This window comes from Dendropsophus ebraccatus, chromosome 4 (assembly GCF_027789765.1).
Source record: "Dendropsophus ebraccatus isolate aDenEbr1 chromosome 4, aDenEbr1.pat, whole genome shotgun sequence".
NCBI lineage: Eukaryota > Metazoa > Chordata > Amphibia > Anura > Hylidae > Dendropsophus > Dendropsophus ebraccatus.
Window position 1 is genome coordinate 25,135,143 of NC_091457.1, and position 18,610 is coordinate 25,153,752.

Here is an 18,610-nt window from a genome sequence, read left to right on the forward strand (position 1 = left end):
GAGCTCTATGTGGAAATTATAGTGTCATGATAAGAACATTAATGTCCCAAAATATGTTAGTGCTCATCACAAGCCTCTCCTGCTCTGCCCACTTCCTGCCTTGGCCACAGATGTCAGCATAGAGCAGGCTCAGACCTGCAAAAGAAGGAATCGCAGCATTCACTACATCTTCGCTAGTGGCTTCACAATACGTGTATTTCACTCAGTATAGCAAACAAAAACAGCAGTGGATTCGAAACACCCAAAGGATCTCGACACAATGTTGTAATGTTGTGGATGTGCGCCATTCAAACACTAAATAAGGAAATTTCCAAATAACATCCATTCTTTTAAAAAAACTTAGGAATATTTCACTTTAAATGGCGCACATGCACTCTATTTCTACATTGTGTGAACACAGCCTTTGTGTTTTTAATCCACTACTGGTTTGGTTAACAATACTGACCCAAATATACTGACTCAAATACACGTATTGTGAACCTACTACGAACATGTAGTGAATGTTGCGATTCCTTGTTTGTCATGTATGAGAGTGCTCTCTGCTGCCATCTGTGGCCAAGGCAGGAAGTGGCCACAGCAGGACAGTGTTGGCCTGATAAATGAAATACTTAACTCCATTAATATTTCCTATCATGACACATTCATTTTAACACATACAGCAATGTCTCACATATGATTAGAAATATCCTCCAGAAGGACATCCAGCATGTGTTAATTTTATACTAACGTAAAGCATACAACGAAATTTAATAACACACAATAGCAACATTCAATACAGCTTTCTATGCAAACAAAGTCCACTAATTTGTTTTAAGCGTATTTCGTCGTTCCTTAGTGGCAGTCAATAATCATTTTTTTTTTTAACCCTTAAACACTAAAACATAAACAAGTCAAAAATAAGAATTCGGGAAACAACAAGATATGTCGAAATGGATTTATTACATGTCCAAAAAAAAAAACATTCACATGATAGTGTGTGTGGGTGGATGTGGGCGAGGGTGTGTGGAGACTACTTTGGACCATGTTGACAGAAGTTAGAATAGTGTGCAGAGGCAATAGTGTGGGCAATATGTGAAGGCCACAGCCAGCCTGACTGTATTCTGGCACCACAAAACTAAAAGGGACATCCCAATCCCCCCAAGCTGTTATTGTCATCCCTAGCTAATGTGATGCCAGACCTTGTACACAGTGTGTTATTGATGTGGTCCTGGTGCGCACAAATGTTAGGAAATTATTAATGCTAGTAAGGCGCGGTTGGCACTAAGGCCCTACAGTGTAGCAGACAAGGGGTGGTGTTGGTGTAGCTGAGGAGAGGGAGTGCGGAACAAACACAAATGTTGTTGGACGGTCAAGGCACATGTCACTCTCTCTCGCCAGGCTCCACAGGACCCTCTTGCCATCTTGGTGGTGGAGTCCTGGCCACTCCCTCTGCCAGATTAGGTTCTTCATTCTCTTCATCCGATGAGGCCCCTGCTGGTTGCTGAACTACTTGTGGTCTGAGGAGAAAACAACACTGGTCACTATCTAAGATGGCACTTTTGTTTAAGGACATATTTAGCCATATAACTAAAATGGAGGCATCCAATGCAGGATTACACTCTGCCTGCTTTCACACTATTTTCTATGTACGAGGTGGCACACTATAACTTTTTACACTATATTCACACACTGTTGACCCAAAATGTGGGTCTTCACAAGGCCACCCGAGTGGAACATTAGTTTACTCTATGGACACATTGCGTACATTGTTTAAACATTATGAAGACAGTCCACGCTATTGCCATAAATGGGATTTCATGTTCTGGATTAGATCCTGGAGGGAGCAAAAGCTGTTCCAAAAGCGGTTAGGCCAGGCTGCATTTGTTAGTTATCTGGTGTCCAGCAGGGGGCGCCTCATCTTACCGAAATCGAGATTACTGTAAAGTGTTCACTAAATATACTGCTCCCCCTGCTGGAGCCTCGATGTATACAATCTATATAAATCTAACACATGTCTATGTCTGCACACATAAGACACTGAGCTACTTCCCTCATCATCTGCTCCTACCATGGACACATGCAATTAACACACACACTTACCTGCGGCGTCTGGGGGAATTCAAAATGAAACGCAGCATTGGGGCAAAAGGCAAAGCGGCCAGTTCTTCTTGGGAGGCCCCACGCCTCATCAGCTGCCGTCGCTGCCTGATGAATCGGTCCCTCACACTGGACCACCTGGTCTCCACATAGTTAGCTTAAAACAAAAGCATCCACACATTAGGAATATATCAGCGTCAGGTGACCATAACACTAGAGTTAATGGTTTGCCACAGTGGCTAAACAACTTACCAATTATCCATTGCTCTAATCTAGTGTGCTGGGCCCAATCTGGGTATACAATCCGGGCAACCTCCCTCCATGCGGCACTCCGTGTTAGCCGGCTTCTGTACCCAGGCGCAGGCCCGTCCCATAGCACTGGCCGAGCATGGACCTGAAAATCAAACACAATTACAGTAACGTCTTAGAAATTATTAGTCAATAAGGTCCTAGCTACTACACCCATTTCACATGCTACACGCCATGTTTGATTGTAAATAGTACGTCACTTATGTGGGTGGGGTCTCCAGCTTCACCTGCAGCCAACTCCCTCCCTCCATGATGTTTGCTGGCGCCACATATCATATACACAGTACACTACTACTCACATCATGTCCTCATAGTATTTGCCGAAAATAGATGTGCTTACTACTATGGAATGGAAGGGCACAATCCGGCGCGGGGGTCTGGGATCGGATAGCGACACGGGGGGACACGCCTCCTCTCTGTAGTCTCGCCACCTCAGCACTGGGCGTAGCGGGGGTGGGGGGGGTTAACTATTGCGTGTCGTGTGCTTGGCGAATTGCTATGTGACACCATGTAACGATGCTCAGCTTACCCATTTGTGTCCGGCATTGTCACGTCGTAAGCCGCTGCACTACAAGTGCCATAATGGTCGGCCACGCCTCTTTGAACGTGGCTGCTGCGGATTGTGTGTGCTTCCGACGTTACAACGCCTGACAAAGTACAAAGCAGAGCAGCGCTAAAAGCCAAAATACTCATTAGCCGAGCAGTGAACATAATTAGCACAGCACACCAAACACTCCGGCTAAACAACAACCCCGCTACGCACACTGATGACGTGCATGTACTACAGAGAGGGGGCGTGTCCACGCTGTGTCGCTAGCCTATAGCATCATCAGCCTGCGCCGGATCTTGTGCGTGATTTGCGTACTATTTAAGCGACCTCCTTATGATGACACTATCAGCACATTATATGGGCGGATTTCTCCTATGTATGTTCCGCCAACACCCATCATGGAGGGACGAGGGAGGAGGGAGGAGGGAGGAGGGAGGAGGGAGGAGGGAGGAGGGAGGAGGGAGGAGGGAGGAGGGAGAGTGTTCGCTGCACGGCCATCTCGCTAACACCAAACCTAAGTCACGCCCTGTTTGCCCAACAACATGTGCTATTACAAGGACAATTCCTCGACTAGCCATTACTTACAAATCTCGCCTAAAATACGATGTGCGTTACATGGTCCGAAAGAGCTAACACATTCACAGATTTGGAGGAGACACACACATCTGAAAATACTCATGCAGTCATTGCTCGATTTCAAGCGCCCCCTGATGCCAAACACATAGGAATTACACACAATCGTACTTACATAAACTACTCGGAGCGATGTATCGTGCCACTAAATGACTATAGACAATCGTACACAGAAAATAAATATTATCTAGCATCTATTGATCATTACATAATCGATTTGTTTAGAAAAAAATATTTCTCACTTAAACAGGATGCAATAACACATGTGACTTTTGGACATCCCAAAAACCGATATAAAAGGCAATAATTCAAAATTACATGTATGTAAATGTGACTCACACAACAAATGACAGTCATACATTAAGTCACGGCCACACAACTATCTTCTCCGAGTCCAAAGGACGATCGAAATCTGGCTATCGATGATCTTATCTATGTATAAAGTACTCCCAACAGCTCCAGCAAATACTTACTTCACTGATCAGCTGGGCGACGTCTATAACAGACCGATCAGGATACATCTCGGGCTCCATGAATCACTCCGGCTTTGTTGTCCAAATCAGTTATTCTTCCAGCGACGTTTTTCAAAGTGGCGATTCTTACAATGCAGACACATCCTAAATAACCTTGGCTTCTACCCATAGGAACTCAAAATGATACATTTGTTATCTCCATCCAGTCACGGACACGGCCTAGGTGAAGCCTGGGCACAAGCAGTTGTTACATTCATCTCAGTATTTTGTGTTATATTTAAAAATATACAAGGACAATTACAAAATAAGACCGTGAGAAATGTGTGGCAAACAATATTTCTCTCATGGCTAAGCTTCAAATAAATAATTCCTTTCTTCTATCATCCTATGTCAAGGCCAAATGGCAATCCTGCTCTCATCACACAGGTGCAACTAGTCACAGTGCAGGGTGGCACTCAGATACCAGCACTAACAATGCTATATAACATTTTGCCACTTCTCCAAGAAATGAACCACAAACACAACATTCCTTTCCCTTCCGGGCCAAAAGGCACCTGCAAAGGTCCAGGACACATGTCCACTCTCTGACAAGGCCGAGAGCACACCTGTACCAACGATACCTCAGACCCAGCCCTCAGGCCAGGCACTCACTGGTCGTCAGTTAACTGCAAACTAAGTTGTAATCTCCAGAAGGAGAAAACTGGTGGGCATCCATGAAATGACCACAGAACAACACGTTTGTTATTCCTAGATTCATTCCTTACACCCCTTTGTTTGCACCATGTCGTAGCTGCTTGCCGCTTGGGCCCCACGATTTCTGTGATCCGTTCTATATTGAAGCTACCGAACCGGTGGATCAGCCCAGCCACTATGTCCATATGTGAGCGAACACACTCATTTACATATGCAAATAACCAGCCCTTGGCGGAAAAGGCCACTGTTGACTAGAAATCAACGTTAGTTTTCAGTTTGGTTACTGACAGGGTTAAGAAATTGTGAATTACCATATGAAATCGAGCCTTTGTATTCAGACTGATAAAGTGTTGCCATCTGGATACATGGCTAAAATAGGCATGTCGCATTAATGCAAATCATTACGCGAAACAAAGTGCACAACCAGCTAAGCTTTTTCTGGGAGAGTTGAAAAAATGAGAGATTATATAAATACACAAGGAATTGTATTAAAAAACATTGTCAGACTTGCCAAGCAATATGATGTCACAATAGTAAAGTCAAAGTTAGATTAGGACAGAGGGGGAAGGGCGCATGAAGCTGCAGCTTACAGCAGACAGATCATTGCATTCTGCTGCAGGCTCCCAAAGGCCGATCTCGTGGGCCAGTCTAGGAGCAGACTATCAGATATTCATCCAACACACACTGAGTCAATGATTAGCGTAGTGCCACAACATGTTAATAAAAGCCTGAGACTTGTGGGAAATGTTACATATATATCGTGAACACATCCATTAACTGCACTATGCGCAAAGGCCAAACCAATACAAACATAATACTCGAAAATTTTTGGGTTTTTAAAGTGAAAACATGTGAATAGATCCTTGATGTATCCTTGGCAAGGCTTTAGGCCTCTCCATGTGTGAAAATGGGGAGTTTATTATAGGATACAGTACATTGTGTAAGCGCGCAGTACTTTAGTAACCTTGAGCCAAATCACTACATTACACCTCCCAATCGAGAGAGAACAACGCAGATGTGTGTGGAAGAATGTCAACTCTTCGACTTACACACACACACAATGTAGCATTGTTTGCTCCAGTCCAAATCTAGTTTGGATTTTATTGTTGATCATTAAAAGACTTATAATGTGGAATTAAATATTATATAGAAATGAATTTTACACCAAACTCAGCATGTTCTGTATGAAATATCACATTAAACAGATTATTGTGTATAAAGGTTAACAAAAAGGATACATTTGACAAATCAACCTTCTGTGCAAGATGCTGAGTCAAACATAGGCAACAAAAGTCAGTAATGGATGTAAAAACAGGACACATCAGACACTTGCATTTAGGAACTCATCTATTTGTATGACAGTCCTTTTTTTTCCTTATTGACGTTTAAATGTAGTGACATATTGGTTCTGCTAACAAGGGCCCCTACACACAAGAACCATTCGCCCTGGAGATAGCTAAAGGAAAGACATTATGATGTTACTTTTTTCTATAGATTCTTTTAAATGAGGATCTTAGCAAACTGTTTTTTCAAACAGAGTGTACCATGTCACCCCGGTAAGGTGTCCTCAGGGACATGGACCCTACTCTACCCTAACACAAAATGACCTCTCTGGGCCTGAAAAAGGAGACCACTTGCCATAAACCAAAGAAAAACAAAAAAAAAAAAATTAAAATAAAATATAAATAGAAAAAAGCAAAATAAATAACAAAATAATATTATGATGTATTGCCTCATACATCACATAGTAGAAATCATAAACGTCGTGGGTAACGAGATGTCCGAGAGCGCCGTCCACGCCGTGGCTGGCGCCTAGGAACGGCCCTAGTACCCTCAGATGGAGGGGGCATGGCACCAGGTGGCTCTGGGGACAATGCTGGGGGGACAAGGGGGGAGAGAGGTGGGGGCACAGGTGGGGGCGCAGTGGTCTCGGGGAAAAGAAAGCCCTCCGGCGGGATATGTGGCCTCCGTGAGTGTAACCCATACACCGATTGTAGGAGGACGCCCACATAGCAAGGGTCGGGGAAAGTATCGGGGTCAATCTGCTCGTGACACGACAGCAGCACTTCTGTCACCATCCGCGCACTACGTGCCAGATTAGTAGGGAGATTCCGTAAACGGACTCCCAGATAGTAGCAGAAGAAATCATTCTGATCATCTCCTCCATCAAACCGCCTGACAAAGTTGACGACAGATTGATCCAACTCACTCAGTGCTGAATGAGCTTCTTCTTGCTCCCGACGCCTCCTGGTGGTGGTAGTAGTGGGCCTCGTGAGTGGCTGACGTGGCCGAGCTGCCAGGGGCACACCACTAGGACCTGCACCAGATGTTGATGGTGCTGCAGCCTCCTCCTCTTCGTGCATGGAAGTCGAGCCAGAAGGTCCTGGCATCGGCTCCGTGCCCTCAGAAAGAGTAGGACTGCCAGGCTCCTGTGATGGCGGTGGCGTGGCACTATCCCCCTCCTGCTGGGATGCTGCAACATCAGAACCAGCAGCATCCTGTCCTCCCGGTGGGTCTGAGAAATTGCCACTGGTTCTGTGGAGAGACAGAAAGGTTAGCTAATATGGACACATTCATAAAGGTACTTCATATATCGAATGTTTAAGTTTTGATAACATACAGTATGTCGAAATGTGTGTTTTGGTAACACGAAGACATTATGTAGTACTATGCGCATCCTATGTTAGGACATACAACTATTTATATTAACTCATTCACATTAGTGTTTTCTAATAAACTTAAACAAAAAAACATTTGCCCAAAATGTTCCCCGTTCTGAGTGTGGAAACAATGCTCTCATCTTCAGGGCATGTTGTGGGCATGGAACCATTCTGGTGACAACACAACAACAAGTGTTTTTGAATGTGGCACAGCAGGGAGAGTGCCCTGAGTTAGTCATCTGACCAGATACACAAGCGTCCAGTAAGAGGCCTGTGTACCTGTCATTGATCCCCGCAGGCCACACTGAGACAGTGACAGAGCAGCAGGCCGCTCAGCATTGAGTATAAAGGAAGTGAATAGTGTGGGCCGGAGAACAGCTCTCGGACTGCTTAGTACTGTAGGACACAAAATATAAAACATTAGCCGCTGCATGGAAACGGCCATTTCATTCACCATGCTTACTGGCTCTGCCACCTACAGCACACGCTAAACAACTGAGGGAGTGACCGGGATCTGCAAAAATCACGAGATGTTGGTCTAGCGCCATGACAGAAACTAACATATTTTCGAGAAATGACAGGATGTTGAAGCACGAGTCAGAGTGGTGTGTAAGCATTTGTTTGAGTGTGAGCAAAGGGGACTATTGTGATTGGTCAGGATACATTAACCCTCTCTGGACAGTCACATACACCAGCATGAAGGCTAACAAACATGACACAACTAGGGACTTATAAAGAATGCCCAATAGTGTATGTTGTCAAATTCTCAGGATACATTAAAGATAATTGTCTGGCCATTCCTATAAAACATATACATAAAGAGGAATATTTTTTTAATAGGATTATATCATCTGCTAGTGAGTATGGACCAGGTTCTGCTGAACAACCAAAGGCAGAATTTTAAGTCATTACTCCCATATAACATTTTATCTCATGTATTACATATTGTACACTATATGATACTATATACATTATGGAATAAGAAAAAGATACTTACTGCCGTTGACTGCGGCTCGGGATAAAATCCAACAGGGGCGCATAGCGCATGGAGATCGGCTCCCCACCCCTCTCCTCCGTGCGTATCGCCCGTTGGTACTGGTCCCTGACACTAGACCAGCGTGTCTCCACTGCTCGGACTGACAAAAGGAAATATTGATAATAAATAGATAGATTGGAATAATTGATATATATTTCGAGGTCTTGGTAGAAATATCGGACATTCTTCTCACAATTTTATGTCATACATTATTTGACAACACGACATACCCATCCGCAGCTGCTCGCTGTCCGTCACATCGCCCCACTGTGGGACTACCACAGCCGCTATCGTCTCCCACGTCTCGCGACGCAGGACGCGGTCGTGGTAGCCACGCACAGTCAAGTCCCACAAATGGGGACGGGACCGCACCTGAAAAATTATATAGAAAGACAGAAATCACTAGACATCTCCATCTGACTTGACCTCTCTGTGTGTCTACATCGATTAGAAGAATAACATGTTTTACTTTATGACATTACATAGAGTGGTGTTGGGATTCAAACAGACCACCTGTGTAATCTAATGAACACAGCCTAATAACCACTGAGCCAAGACTCACTAAACCAAGGAATGCCAGAACTCTTTCAACACACTTATGAAAACATACCAAGATTGGTGTCTAATGATTTAATTTAGGAAAGGCTTTGTATCTTAACTAGCACTAATTAGTAGGCCACAAGACCAGATCAATGGCAGCTTTGCATTCACACCTGATGAAAGAGAAAATCCACCTTGTTTAGAAAATACATGAACACATGTGCAAACGAGTGAAGCTAACTATTTCACTGCTGCGGTGTTTGTTCTGGTGTGTGTGTGGTGTTTTGTTATCTTAGTGTGTGGATAAAACATGTCACAACGACTATGGTTAGAGATCTCGACATTTTGTAATAACTATGGTCAACATTTATGTATTAAACAGTCGCTGATATATAGTGAAAAATATATTTTTATAATTAAATACATGTAAGGTTAGGTATAGCATTAGGTCGAACATTCTAGGAGGAGCACACAATAACATGAAACTACGTGCCAAATCGAGCTACATGAAAAACGCATCAAAAACGCAACCTTGCTCGACTCGATTTTTTAAACATTCCACAAACATTACTTGACTATACTGTGTACTGTGTAGTGCGCACGCTTACTCAGATTCACATGCACTATATCACACAAAAAACGCATCAAAAACGCAACCTTGCTCGACTCGATTTTTTAAACATTCCACAAACATTACTTGACTATACTGTGTACTGTGTAGTGCGCACGCTTACTCAGATTCACATGCACTATATCACACAAAAAACGCATCAAAAACGCACTATACAGATTTGTGCAGAAAAATTGTCTACATTGTTACACATGTCACTGTTATTAAATACAATTGATACATGTAAGAAATACAACAACCCTACACTCAATAGGGATACTAAATTCGACATATGTAAGTAGTGGTTTTATATGGGAACTGCACTAGAAATTAATACTATAGCAGATAAGGAAACACATGACGATACTTTGTGGTTTTTTTCAGGCCACACTCCCACGCCCGTGTCGCATGACTAAAACGATTATATTTAAGACCACTAACAGTGTTGACATTCATATGTGTGTTACATGTGGCTTAGGTGCGTTTTGGTTGGCCGAGACGAACATGTGCATTTCTAAGTCCAAGTAAAACATTTGAACACATCACATAAATATATAAACAGAGATATGTATTTGGGTTCGCATACATTACATATTATTAGACATATATTTACATAGATATATAGATAGAGAGAGAGGGATAAATAGATACACAGAAAGAGACTACACATCCTATTTTCGAAGTAAAACCATTCTAGAAAGATGAGTGTAATTCTTCGATCAAACTTACCTCTGCGATCAGGCGTGGAACATCAATGTCCCGCTGCCAGGAACCACGTCGCCCACGACCAGCACCACCATGCTCCGCTCGCCGTGCCATCGCTCCAGATCGGGACACCTAAAAGGATGGTCACCTATTGAAGCCCATTCACTTGGGCCTTTTAAACTGAAGGGGCGTTACGCATTGATGAATTATTCTAATGAGAATCCAGATTGATCCGGCAGTAATCAGAGGTTCCGGCAGGCCCGAATGTTACTTCCTACGGTCGACTTGGACCATTTCGGCCCGGAAATAATGGTCTTGCTCATTTTTTACGGACCCGGATACAATCAGGCCCGAAACTCATACGGAGTGTGCACTGTGCAGCCGCATATCCTATACTTCCCAGCATACACACGAAACATCAAATATACGGCCGCACTATTACATCCGTACATACGGCCGCACTATTACTACGTGTGAATCGAGCCCCCGGCTGTAATATTGGTCTGTATACAGTGTGTATATAGAGTCATTATGTGGCAGTCACTCTATGGCAGTAATATTGGTCTGTATATAGTGTGTATATAGAGTCATCATGTAGCTGTCATTCTATGGCGGTAATATTGGTCTGTATATAGTGTGTAACTGTGTATATAGGGTCATCATATGGTAGTCACTCTATGGTTGTAATATTGGTCTGTATATAGTGTATGTAGTGTCATTATGTGGCGGTCATTCTATGGCTGTAATATTGGTCTATTTATAGTGTGTATATAGAAACTTCATAATGCAGAAAAATGATGGCACTCACCCACTGCCTGAAAAATTACGGCTTTCTTGGACAGACATGGTGCAGGGAAGCGCAGTCAGGCGTCCGGTTTCGCGTCAGAACGCTGCTTCGTATAGCCCACGCGTGACCTCATGACGTTACCCCTTATATACACAAACTTTATCAATATGTAAACACACAACAATAAGACACAATGTAAAAATACATATAAGGAATGTCATATCGCACAATGCTTTTACAAAAGGTTAATGTCATTACGGGTATTTAACCCCAAGTTACCCAGTGCTTCATATTTGATAATAAGTTCTGTTTCTTTTCTTAATAGAAGGGACTCCCTATTACCACCATACTTGGGTTGCGGTACCGCACATAAACCCACAAATGATAACTGGGAAGTATCTCCCTGATGCACCTCATTCATGTGTTTAATCATACAGGGGGGCTCCCTTTCCCGTTCGGACAGACCTCACGTGTTACGAGAATCTCTTGTTTAATGCCCTAATTGTTTTTCCAATGTAGTATTTGTTGCATGAACACACTAATGCATATACAATAAATTTACTTTTACAAGCGATAAAATCCTCTACTCTTTGTACATGTCCCCCCAGTTTTACATTACAGGTGTTTAGTAGGGAATTACAATAATGGCATTGACCACATCTATGGTTACCCTCAGCGGCTTTTGTATTTAACCATGTAGTATTGGATTTATCAAAGCTTTTTACCCTACATTGAACCAATAGGTCTCTCAAATTCTGTGTTCTTCTGAAAGCTACAATCGGTTTAGTTGTACTCACATCTTTCAATAGTTCATCTTCACCAATAATGTACCAGTTATTATGAATTGCACTTTTAATCACTTTTTCCAGTGGACTATAATCAAAGGTAAAGACAATCCGTTTTTCTCCTCTTTTCTTTTTAGGGTGTGTCCCCTCCCTTCTAGACGTTCCATATTGGGGTCTGTTCATACTGCTTGCTTATGAGTAACGAAGGGGGGTATCCCCGTGCCCTAAGGTGTTGACTCAGTTCTTCTGCCTGTTGTGTAAATATATCATAGTCATTATTGATCCTTCTTATGCTGCATTTACACGGAACGATTATCGTTCGAATTTTCGCAATAACGATCGCATTTGAGCGATAATTGTTCTGTGTAAACACAGCAAACGATCAAGCGACGAGCGAAAAATCGTTAATTTTTATCTTTCAACATGTTCTCAAATCGTCGTTCATCGTTCGCTAAAAATTCGCAGATCGTTTCATGTAAACAGTCTTTCAAAGATTCACCCTATGTAAAAGATGGGCTTAAGCGATCTTAAAAACGATCGCAATAACGATTTTTCTTACGATTTTTCTAACGATTTATTAGTCTAAACGCTGATCATTATAAAAACCAAATCGTTGCTTCAAAATCGTTAAACGCTCGATTGGACGAATTATCGCTTCGTGTAAACGCAGCATTAATCTAATAAATTGACTATATGGCAGGGATTTTTTAGTATGATGCGGGTGAAAACTACCAAAATCCAATAAGGAATTTACAGCTGTAATTTTACCGAAACATGTAACCAAGTAACCAATTTTTGTTGCTTAATCTCTAGATGTACATCAAGGAAGTCTAGCTGAGTGTCACCATATACCGCCGTATATTTCATATTGAACTGATTGGTGTCAAGATATTTAACAAACTCAAGGAATTTTTGCTCTTCCCCAGACCATATTAGCAATAAATTGGGCGGACATGTACATAGAGTAGAGGATTTTATCACTTGTAAAAGTAAATTTATAGTATTTACATTAGTGTGTTCATGCAACAAATACTACATTGGAAAAACCATTAGGGCATTAAACAAGAGATTCTCGTAACACCTGAGGTCTGTCCGAAGGGGAAAAGGGAGCCCCCGTATGATTAAACACATGGATGAGGTGCATCAGGGAGATACTTCCCAATTATCATTTGTGGGTTTATGTGCGGTACCGCAACCCACGTATGGTGGTAATAGGGAGTCCCTTCTATTAAGAAAAGAAACAGAACTTATTATCAAATATGAAGCACTGGGTAACTTGGGGTTAAATACCCGTAATGACATTAACCTTTTTTTTTTTTAAATATATTTTTATTATTTTCATTTCCCCCCCACAAACAGAAACAGAAATATACATAAGCATCATCATATTATGTCCTATGGCCACACATGCCAGGAAACAAGTGATATCTGAACAAATCGAATCAGAATATATGTGACACCGCACATTATTAGAAACCACCCCTAAAGCTCCCCCCCCCTCCCCCCCCCCCAGTCTCGCAGAGGACACCCCTTCACCAGTAAATGAGTCTCTAACCTACAGTATCTCGAGGTCTCGGTAGTAATTTCAGATTACCCAAGGATCCCGCCAAGTCTCCTTTTAAATACCAATCCGTATACTTAAAAGGTTTCACTACCGCTTCCCTTTCCATAGGAGTGAGGAAGACACTAATAAAAAGTCTGCCATTTACCCATAAACGACTTCACTCTCTTGTCTTTCTGATGTTCCGTCTCAATTTGATCCATTTTCAGAAAAAACTTTATTTGTCCTAACACTTCAGACACAGTTGGGAGTACGGGTTGCAGCCATTTGGCTAAAAGGCAACGTTTTGCTACTAAAATAAATATATGTGTGATAGGTCATAGGCCGATCGTCTGGGGATATGTGTAATACTATCTCCTTGGGGTCTAGAGATAAACTGATGCGCAATTTAGCGTCTAAGAGGTTCGCTATTTCTCGCCAAAAAAGTTGAGACTTAGGACACTGCAGCAACCCATGCAATAGGTCCGTGCCCGGAGTAGAGCATTTCGGGCATGCTGTCAGCCTATTTGGATCCGTGGGAGTTCTAGGCAGGGAAAATCCATAAGTGACGTGGTGCATGATCTTGAAATGTGACTCACGCCATCGTTCGTTAATCACTGCCGTTCTAATCGCTGCCCAACCTTTAAGGATGGGAGCCGACAGGTCCTAGTTTCCTCTCCCAATATTCAAAGAGGGACAGCGAAGTCCGATTCAGTGTTTGCGATTTAAGGTCCTGATATAGGAGGGACAGAGAATGGCATAGTTCCTCACTGTACACATATCCATCCAGCAAACTGGTACCCACCTCCCTTGTCCAATTACAGAGACGTGACAGAAGAAACGCAATCACCTGCCTGTAAGGGAGAAAGTGACCGGGGCCCAGGCCTGTAGACCTCTGTAGCTCCTCAAAGGTGCATTGTCGGGTCTCACTAGAATGTAATAAGTCCGACACCTTATAAACATTAAGATTTTTCCATCTCTGAAACAATTTGTTTGTCCTCCCTTCCGGAAATTCAATATGGTCCCATAGCCCCATGTACTTACTAACCTGGAAGGACATCTGAAATAAGTTCCGGACGGTCTTCCATGCTACAATTGTGTCCCTAAACACAACACTTTGCTTTATCTCCCTTGGCAACTTAGAGAATTTGGTGTGCAAAAGGGACACTAAAGACCACGGACGAGCCAACTGGGACTCAAGGACCACATTGGAGAAACTCCCCTTTCCCCTTAACCAGTCCAGACTGTGTCTGAATAAGCTAGCCACGTTGTACAGGCGTATGTCTGGCATGTTCATGCCCCCTTTGTCCTTTGCTAAAACCAACTTACGATAGGCAATGCGTGGTTTCCTACCTGCCCAGATAAATGTAGTAAAGGCTCTTTGTAATTTATTGACATCCAGATGTATAAGCAGTAGCGGAATAGTTTGAAGGGGATACAGTAATTTACCAAAAGACATCATCTTTAGTAGGTGAAACCATGCTTACAATGAAATGGGCAGATTACCCCATCTCCGGAGTTCCTCTATGATTTTATGAATCAGTGGTGGGTAGTTCAGCTGATAGACAGAGTGAGGTGTCCGTCCTATGTGAATCCCTAAATACACAATGGAACGTTTGGCTACACAGACTGGTACCGGGAGTGGGCCAGCTGCAGCTAATGAGGATTCAGATAGGAACAGCTCACTCTTATCCACATTCACCCTGTACCCCGAGTATGCGCCAAATAACTGCAGAGATTGAAAAATAGTCGGCAAATCTTGCCGAGGATCTCCCAAAAACAATAGGAGGTCATCCGCAAATAGCGCTGCCTTTACCTCCTTATCCCCTACCCTTATGCCCTGAAACAAAGAACTGGTAGAAAAATACCTGGCTAATGGCTCGATGGCCAAATTAAAGAGCAGGGGGGAAAGGGGGCATCCTTGCCTTGTTCCCTTTTGTAAGGGAAAGGATCTGGACAGGAAGCCAGGAGTGGAAATGCGTGCTGAGGGCTCCTGATAAAGGGCCTGGATCAGATTTTGAAACGCTGCAGGAAACTGCATTCTCTGCAATATCCCCCGCAACCACCCCAAGCTCACGTTATCGAAAGCCTTCTCGGCATCTAGGGACAATATGGCTGGGGATGGGTGCGAGGAAGACCGCAGACCAATCTCATCAAGCACCGTCATCACTTTTCTAATATTTGCCACCGCTGCTCTCCCCCTCACAAATCCCGCCTGAACAGGGGAAACCAACCGAGGCAACACCAAAGATAGACGGTCTGCCATTATTTTAGTTAAAATTTTCAAGTCCGTATTTATTAAAGATATCGGGCGGTAAGACCCTGGCATCAGAGGGTCCTTACCCTGCTTAGGGAGTACCACTATATGGGCTACATTACTCTGTCCAGGAGACATTAACCTTTTGTAAAAACATTGTGCAATGTGACATTCCTTATATGTATTTTAACATTGTGTCTTATTGTTGTGTGTTTACATATTGATAAAGTTTGTGTATATAAGGGGTGACGTCATGAGGTCACGCGTGGGCTAGACGAGCGGCGTTCATCCGCGAAACCGGTCGCATGACTCTGTGCTCCTCTGCACCATGTCTGTCCAATAAAGCTGGAATTTTTCCCGCAGTGGGTGAGTGCCATCATCTTTTCTGCATTATGAAGTTTCTGAACAGTCTTCTTTCTCGATTGAGCACCACCGGAGCGTGTTTGGGTGGTGGTCGTGCTGGGACATTGCCGTAACGGAGGGCAGGTGGTGCCATCCATCCGTCTCTTTGCTTGACTGAGTGTGTATATAGAGTCATCAAGTAGATGTCATTCTATGGCGGTAATATTGGTCTGTATATAGTGTGTATATAGAGTCATTATGTAGTTGTCATTCTATGGCTGTAATATTGCTCTGTATATATAGTGTGTATATAGAGTCATTATTTAGCTGTCATTCTATGGCTGTAATATTGGTCTGTAAATATAGTGTGTATACAGAGTCATTATGTGGTAGTCACTCTATGGCTGTAATATTGGTCTCTACATAGTGTGTATACAGAGTCATTATGTGGTAGTCACTCTATGGTTGTAATATTGGTCTGTATACAGTGTGTATATAGAGTCATTATGTAGCGGTCTTTCTATGGCTGTAATATTGGTCTGTAAACAGTGTGTATATAGAGTCATTATGTGGCAGTCACTCTATGGTTGTAATGTAATTCAGTAGGAATGGGTGTCGGCACTATCCACTCACCAGTCTTGGGAGACCTCCGCTGCCCAAGCGCCTCTGTGGACACCTCCGTAGTTATAGCCGTGCTCTGCGCCCCTTAGTGGTACAAAAGTCCATGCAATAATAATCAGAAATAGGGCAATGCGGCACTTGCTTCTTTATCCATGTGTCTTTATTAGGCCATATTCACAAGAGACAATACAAAAAGTAGGTAACAAACGTTTTACGCTTAATAGCGCTTCATCAAAGCCATTATGTCATATCCTTCACCTGGTCCATTTCTATGGATCTTCTTAAAGGTACAAATACACCCAAACATTTATGTGTAAATAAAAAAACCTTATCCTTATAATATGACACAATTATACTAGAGACTAGCATCTACAATCCTTTAGTCTGGATTGTCTGTACCTGTCCTCCCATCCTTTAGTCTGGATTGTCTGTACCTGTCCTCCCATCCTTTAGTCTGGATTGTCTGTACCTGTCCTCCCATCCTTTAGTCTGGATTGTCTGTACCTGTCCTCCCATCCTTTAGTCTGGATTACCTGTACCTGTCCTCACATGCTTTAGGCCATGTTCACATGGCGTATTGTACTGGCTGTTCCGTAACCAGGCCGCGTCACGGAACGGCCGGTCTCTGCAAAGATACTGCAGTACCGGCCGGATGATCTTTATGGCCGTAGAGTTCTGATGCGGGAGCAGCAGCCGCTTGCTCCACAGTGTGCACTGACATGGTTTTCTGCGGCCGCTATTCAGTGAATAGCGGCCGCAGAAAACTGACAAGTCAGTTCTTTGCGGCGCCGCTTGGGATCTTGGCCGGAGCGTATACTATGGGGGAGATTTATCAAAGGGTGTAAAATTTAGACTAGTGCAAACTGCCCACAGCAACCAATCACAGCTCAGCTTTAGGAAGTGCTGAAAGGAAAGAGGAGCTGTGATTGGTTGCTGTGGCCAGTTTGCACCAGTCTAAATTTTACACCCTTTGATAAATCTCCCCCTATGTGTATACGCTCTGGCCGGGATCCCATAGAAGAACATGCAGCATAGCTATTTGTACAAAGTACTGCCGTTGTTGCCGATTTGTTAAGTAAAAATAAAAGTGTTGTTATTAGTAAGAAGCCCCCTCCCCTAATAAAAGTCTGACTCACCCCCCTTTTCCCATGTTATAAATAAAAATAAATAAATAAACAAGTTTGCTATCGCCGTGTGCATAATCGCCCGAACTATTAATTTATCCCATTTCCGATCTCGCACAGTAAATGGCGTAAGCGCCAAAAAATCCCAAAGTGCAAAATTGCGCATTTTTGGTCGCATCAAATCCAGAAAAATTGTAATAAAAAACGATCAAAAAGACATATATGCGCAATCAAGGTACCGATAGAAAGTAGACGTCATGGCGCAAAAAATGACACCTGACACAGCCCCATAGACCAAAGGATAAAAGCGTTATAAGCCTGGGAATGGAGCGATTTTTAGGAACATATATTTGTTAACAATGGTTAAAAATTTTTACAGGCCATTATATACAATGAAGGTTATACATGTTACATATCGTTGTAATCGTAACGACTTGAGGAACATGGATAACAAGTCAGTTTTACCCCAGGGCGAACTGCGTAAAAATGAAAACCCCCCAAATAAAAGAAATGCATTTTTTATTTCAATTTCACCACACTTTGAGTTTTGTTACTGGTTTCGCAGTGTACTTTATGAAAAAATTCAGCCTGTCATTGCAAAGTACAATTAGTGACGCAAAAAATAAGGACTCATGTGGGTTTCTAGGTGAAAAAATGCGAGTGCTATGGCCTTTTATGCACAAGGAGGAAAAAATGAAAACGCAAAAATTGAAATTGGCCCGGTCCTCTAAGGGTTAAAGGGGAAGTTCGGTCAAAACTATTTTATAATATGTTATTACTTATGGAAAGTTAGACAAATTCCTAATGAACATTAATTATAGGAAATGCACATATAGGGCTATTTCCCTTAATATAGTAGATCATGGAAT

General features: G+C 42.8%; 1 long non-coding RNA gene across 1 annotated transcript; it reads right to left on the minus strand.

Moving 5' to 3' along the window:
* Window positions 1-1,470: 1,470 nt before the first annotated feature.
* On the minus strand, window positions 1,471-2,450 carry LOC138789518 (uncharacterized). The gene is made up of 3 exons (XR_011362728.1): window positions 2,329-2,450; window positions 2,080-2,233; window positions 1,471-1,496 (listed from the first exon to the last, which is right to left on the minus strand). It is a non-coding gene; the product is annotated as an uncharacterized lncRNA (long non-coding RNA).
* Between the last annotated feature and the right edge of the window lie 16,160 nt (window positions 2,451-18,610).